Source organism: Trichosurus vulpecula, chromosome 4 (genome assembly GCF_011100635.1).
Source record: "Trichosurus vulpecula isolate mTriVul1 chromosome 4, mTriVul1.pri, whole genome shotgun sequence".
NCBI classification, from domain to species: domain Eukaryota; kingdom Metazoa; phylum Chordata; class Mammalia; order Diprotodontia; family Phalangeridae; genus Trichosurus; species Trichosurus vulpecula.
This window is the reverse complement of record NC_050576.1, coordinates 362,726,624-362,732,623: the sequence shown is the minus strand read 5'-3', so window position 1 is coordinate 362,732,623 and position 6,000 is coordinate 362,726,624.

Sequence of the window (6,000 nt, the reverse complement as noted above, 5' to 3'; positions counted from 1 at the left end):
CCCATAAACTAAGCCAAGATAATGGCAGGGAGTTAAATTTCCCAGGAAACAAATGATCCCTTAGGAGGCCTTCTGAAAACAATGTCTCCACCTTTGTTGTCTAACCAATTTGTCCTATTGATAGTGATAGTTTCAGGGTAAGCACATTGACCTTTTAGCACTTCTACATCATCATGTAGAAATGGTTGCCTCCTTTGCCAATGAGCAAACTTAATGAACATTTTGCTTCCTATCTTTTAGGTCACAGAGAGATCTATGAGGGATCTGTTCCCTGTTGGTGTTTAAGAATGGTTCTTTACTGTTCAAAATGCAAATGCTTCAAAATGCTCAACACACCAATACAAATTGGTCAGAAGTCTGGAGCAGAAGTCATTTGAGAAATGCTCGAAGTGTTTCTCCAGTAAAGAAAATTCCCTTGAAGACCAAAATTAATTAATTAGATCAGAAGAAGAAGCAAAAGAAGAGTTAATAGGAACTCCATGCTAGAACCATGGTCATCTTACCACTTGGAAAAGTGAGAATGCTGGCATATTTTGAAGACAGAGAGGATAGAAATGGTCTCATTTTCCATTTATTTGTTCCATTTCTGATTTGGAAGGTGTTCTAGGTCAGTCCAAGCTCAGGCCAGTCCAGTGATTCTGACTTAGAACAGGAGAGCAATGAAATGCTCATGGACCATGCAAAATTCAATAAAAAAAATAAATTTACTTAGTATTAAAATATTTTAAAGTGATAGAATCATTACTCAAATGTTTATTGTACTCCTCCTTTCTACTTCCCATGCAATGAAAGCATTCAGTCATGAAAAAAAAAAAAAGATATATCAAATCATACCTAAGTGGGAATTCTGTCAAGCCTGAGGGGTACCAACTTTCCAAGAGCTGGATCTTTTATGTCTCTGATGAGCAAGGAGTCACATAAATGATTTGAGGCCTCATTCCCAAGACCTATCAAATCCAAAGGATATCCTCCTTGCCCCTATAAAGAGAAACAACCCAGCCTAAATAATAGATGTTGATTCTACCTTATAAGGGAAAAGAAAGAGAGAAAGAGAGAGAAAGGGAGAAAAAGAGAGAGAGAGACAGAGAGGAAAGTCAAGCCACTCAGCAGAGGAAAAAATTGGAAAGCTTAAACTTTATTTGATTTTTTTCTCTGATAGGTAATATGTAGGATGTTTTAGACCCTGAGGCAGGAGGGCAGAGATTTTTTTTCCTGTTAAGACACTTTTGCTGCTGTTGCTGATTCTATATGATAAAATATGGGTGCATACATTGAACAGGAATTATAATAGGCTAGGGATTTTAAGTCTAAGAGATTTTAAGGAAGACTATTTGGGCCTTAAAAAGACAAACCAGCAGTAAGCATTTAGAAGAGATAAATAACAATTGGCATTAGAGAAAAGTTACTGTTTTCTACCTGTTGGCTTTTCTTACATCTTGCTTCAAATATTTTCTTTTTATAATTTATGTGTAAAAACAGGGAATTAGCAAAAAAAAATCATGGATCAATTAAAGTATTTTTGGATAAGTATTTAAGAAATCTCATCTTATCTAATTCATCATATCTGTCATGGGACAAAGAGTTTTAAAATATGTAATAAATAATTACAGCCTAAGAATAGGCTTCATTATTGAGGAATGAGAATTTAAATCAGAATTCTATATCCTTCATGATAAAAACTCAACTAAAATATGTTAATTTTGGTCAATAGATGCCTCAATTCTCCAACATGTTCCATTTATTCCTATCCTATAATGTGAAAATTGCAAAATGGTCTCAAAGAATTTTCCATTTTCAGTTTCAGACACAGCAAAAGAAAACACCATTATTTAGCCTTCTAAGATTTTATCACACTTTTTCTTGCTCTTGAGTAGAATGCATGAAATATTGGTCAAATGTCTGTACCCACTATGCAATGACTACTTTTCATTATCCCCCAAAGTTTGAATCTAGCCTAACAACCCTCTGGATAATTTATGTTCAATATGCTTGAAGATAGTAAAAATGTAACAACCAGGTTTTCATTTTGTTAAAATGCTGCTAAGTTCTTTCTAGTAGTTTGAAAAAAGCTAAAAGTTAGGCAATTTGCCAGAATTATGTCTATTAAACTGAAAACACTTTGAAGGAACTCTCTAACCTTAAATTCTCTAACCTTAAAAACTAAAAATCTTAAAATCGAAATCTAAAATCTTAATTAATAATAATAAATATAATCTAGATATAAACTGTCATATCTATAAATATCCCTCATTGTTTATTAGAATTCTTATGGAATTAAAAAATGAATTATTCATTTTATAATGTGAAATCATTTCTAGAATTGGAGAAATGCTGATTGTTAACATTTCTTTCAAGGAATGGGGGGAGAGATAATTCAATTGTGTAAAGGAAATAGTTTATTATTATTTGTGCTCTACTCGACCACTGTAAGTAGCTTAGATTCTGAAGTAGAGATTTATAGTGAAAATAACAGGCCAAGGAGACCAAGAATTTTCACTCACCCAACCATGCTGCATTACTGTTTTCAAAATAAATCATCAACCTGTATTCTCCAGTGACCAACAATGTGCCATTATCATTTTACTAGGCAAACAGACTGCTCCAGGCTCCGCCAAGGTCATTGCTAGTGTTCCCACATACGCATAACTGCTGGAGGTCAATTCAAAAGAACTAATAGTGAATCTCTGAAAACCAAAACACTGTATTAGTGAAATTTAAATGTATCTAGAGAATACAGTAGAAAAATGGGAAAAATATATTTTCCCTCAGATTTTAGAGTTAATTTTTATTTTATTTTACAGTTAATATTTTATTAAGATGATCTTATTTTATGCCAATTATTGTCTATTTAAATGTCTATCTACATTTATATTTTCTGAAAAATAAAGCAGAAAGTGATTAAAAATAAAGTTGGAACGATAAAGAACTCCAAAATCATTTTCCATAGGGTCATTCTCCTTGGACTTCCTCTTCACTCCTTCCTCCAGCCAATGGCTAACATACCTTCCACCCATCACATTTTGCCAGCTAATACCTCAATTCTTCTAAGGTATTAGTTGACAGGAACATTTGCATTTTAATAGAGAACTCTTAAAGACCAAAATTCTTTAAAGACCCAAAGGAATGAATTTCTATGGAGGAATTTTAGGTGTGACAGGGGTTGATATTCTTAGATTAGAGGTCAATTTCTGCACCTCAAGTCAGGGCCCATTTGTAGCTGCCTACATTGTTTTCTGAGGAGGCAGAATTTATCAATGTCACTAATTTTGACATTCTATTGTGACAATAAATTTTGTTATTAAAAAAAAAAAGATCCTCCCAAGTATTCCCTGTGATCACTACCTACGCACTGCATGTTATGTGTTCAATGTGAGAGAAATCATTATTTCTCTCATATTAAAACCTATTTACTATTGGGGGGATTCAGGATTTTTTCCCTTCTTAATTCCACATTCTCTACTAGGTAAAACCACCCCTTGAAGAACAGGGTTGATAATGAGATTGGATTAACTTTCTCCTCAATCTTGTTCAGACCCCACCCAAGTGGGGAAGCCCCTTGTGTTCTACTCAGGCTTGCAGGACAGGGAGGTAGGTACTTTGTCTAGATTGTCTGTGGATGGTCTGGGAGTAAAAGTGACACAAAGTCACACCCCCAAACCCCTCATTAGAATAGGTCCACCTCTCATTATAATATCCATTCTTCTCATTAATTGTGAACACCTACACATTCCAAGGGTATATAAGTATCAAAAAGCTGCCATGATCCACCTTACCTAGAAATCATATCTCAAATTTATCATCTGTCACAAATCTTTCTTCTTTTAGGTTAGCACTTGTTAAAGACTATGGGAAAAGTTTTGATTTGCCTTCCTCATTTCCAACCCCATTCAACAGTTGCAGGAACAATACCCTCACATCTTAGTATAATGGAAGTATTGCAGACAGTTCCAGAATCTGGATAGTCTGGTGGTTCAAGGTCAAAGTTAAAATGAAGATTTATAGTCCAAAATGGGTTTACTTAGCCATTGCATAGAAAAATACTCAGCAAGGATATAGGTTCAGACAGATGCAAACTGTCATCTCTGTACAGAGATGAGGCTTTTCAGCAGGTGTGTTGGCTGTGCTCACTAACAAAACAGTGGGACATCCAGGTACAATGTTTGAAGGGTACTGACTCAAGGACCTGTCAATTTATAACAGGAGACCTCAGTTGCTCAAGCTTTAGCTCACCATATCAAGATATCTTCCCCAGCCTTTGGTGAGGGGAGGAAAGGTGAACTACTTACACCTATGTGGCTAGGTCTGAGTACAAATTGTTCCTATCAAAAGAAGCAATTCCATTGAGGCATGTTTTTTGGCCTTATGGGAAGTGGGGAAGGAGTTGTAGCTCCTTGAAAAGAGACATACAAAACTTTGTACACCTGCTCCTAGCCTCAGGATGGGATGTTTCATCAAAAAGGATTGGTCACTGAGCTAAGAAGAGTAACTCTCTTAGTGAAACTTAAACAAAGTGATTCTGTTCTGTAGGGCACTTTAGTTTTCTGTCTGCCAATGGTTTTAGGGTCCTTTGAGCTTTCTCTTGGACTACTTAGTGACCCAGGGGAAGGAGAGGGCCTTTCTTCCCTTCCTGACAGTTACGGCTATTTTTCTAGCTGAGCCCAAGCTTGTTTCTCCAGGCCCTCATTACCTCCTCTTCTTGGTATTTCTTTCCATGATCACAGACAACCAAATAGTACTCATGAGAAATGAAGCTTTGTTTAGTGGGCAGCTTAGCATTTGGGGAGTTCAGAGCATCCTTAGATCTGACTGGCAGCAAGAGAAGATTGGTTCCGTTATACCCTCCTCAGAAAAGATGTTCGCTGACAGAAAGATGGCTTGCCAGAACATATGGACTTTAATGGAATTGTTTAGACAGTACCAAGATGAATGTGAAATGACAGTTCAGCTGTCCCACTTAGTATTTCATGTTTTAAGTATCAACTTTGAATGTTTTAAAACTTTCTTGATGTCTGCTTAGTAATGTTGTTTTTTTTTTTTTACTTTGCTTTGTTTTAATAACTGTCCTATATCTGACATTTCCTTCCTGAGTACCTTTCTGATCTCTTGTGAATAGACTCCACTTGGGAGCCAATGTGTAAGTTTTAGGTGATTTTTCCAGAGGATGGAAAGAGGTAGAGAATAAACAGAAGAACCTGATGCTTCTTTTTAGAGCCCATTGTCTCTGAAGAGTGAATATGACCAGTGTAAGTCCAAAGACAGTGGTCCATAGTGGAAGAAGGTATATAACTTCCCCAGGCCCATTGCTGTTCTGCTGTTACCTTAATATTATCTACATCAACACTTCTGAACTACATTTGGTTATGCTAGGAGGAAGAGAAGTGCAGGTTCAAGGAGAGAATTATTTTATAAAATATGGGAAAATGGAGATATCCTCAGACACCTGACAATAATGGAATATTGTTATGATGCTATTACAAAATGTTTTCCCCCAATGAATCTACAGGAATTCTTTTAGATCATCCAGCATGGGTAAAATTTTATTGCTATTTGTTACTATACACATTTGTATTCAACATGCTAACTAATGGTAATATTATATAGTTAGTTTGTGGAAAATGAAATGAAACTTAGTCTTAATAGAATTTCAGAATTGGAAGACAGCTAAGAAATCATGTGATTCAGCATTTCCCTAACTATGTTCTTTGAAACTGTATGTTCAATATGATATAAATGGAAGCTTGGGGAGAAAACAAATTATATTTTTCCTTTAAGTTATTAATTATGAAATTACATATAACTCAAAGTATGGAATGGATATGATAATCTTTTCTATTTTGCTTCAAAATTTTCCTGACTCCACTTTATCCTGGTATATTCCATATTGTTAAACAAATATTTTTGGGTTCCATCAACATATGCCAAGCTATGACTAAATTAGTTTAGTTCATCTAGTCTATGCTTGAATATTCCCAGGAATATGAATTTTATGGTTTCACAAAG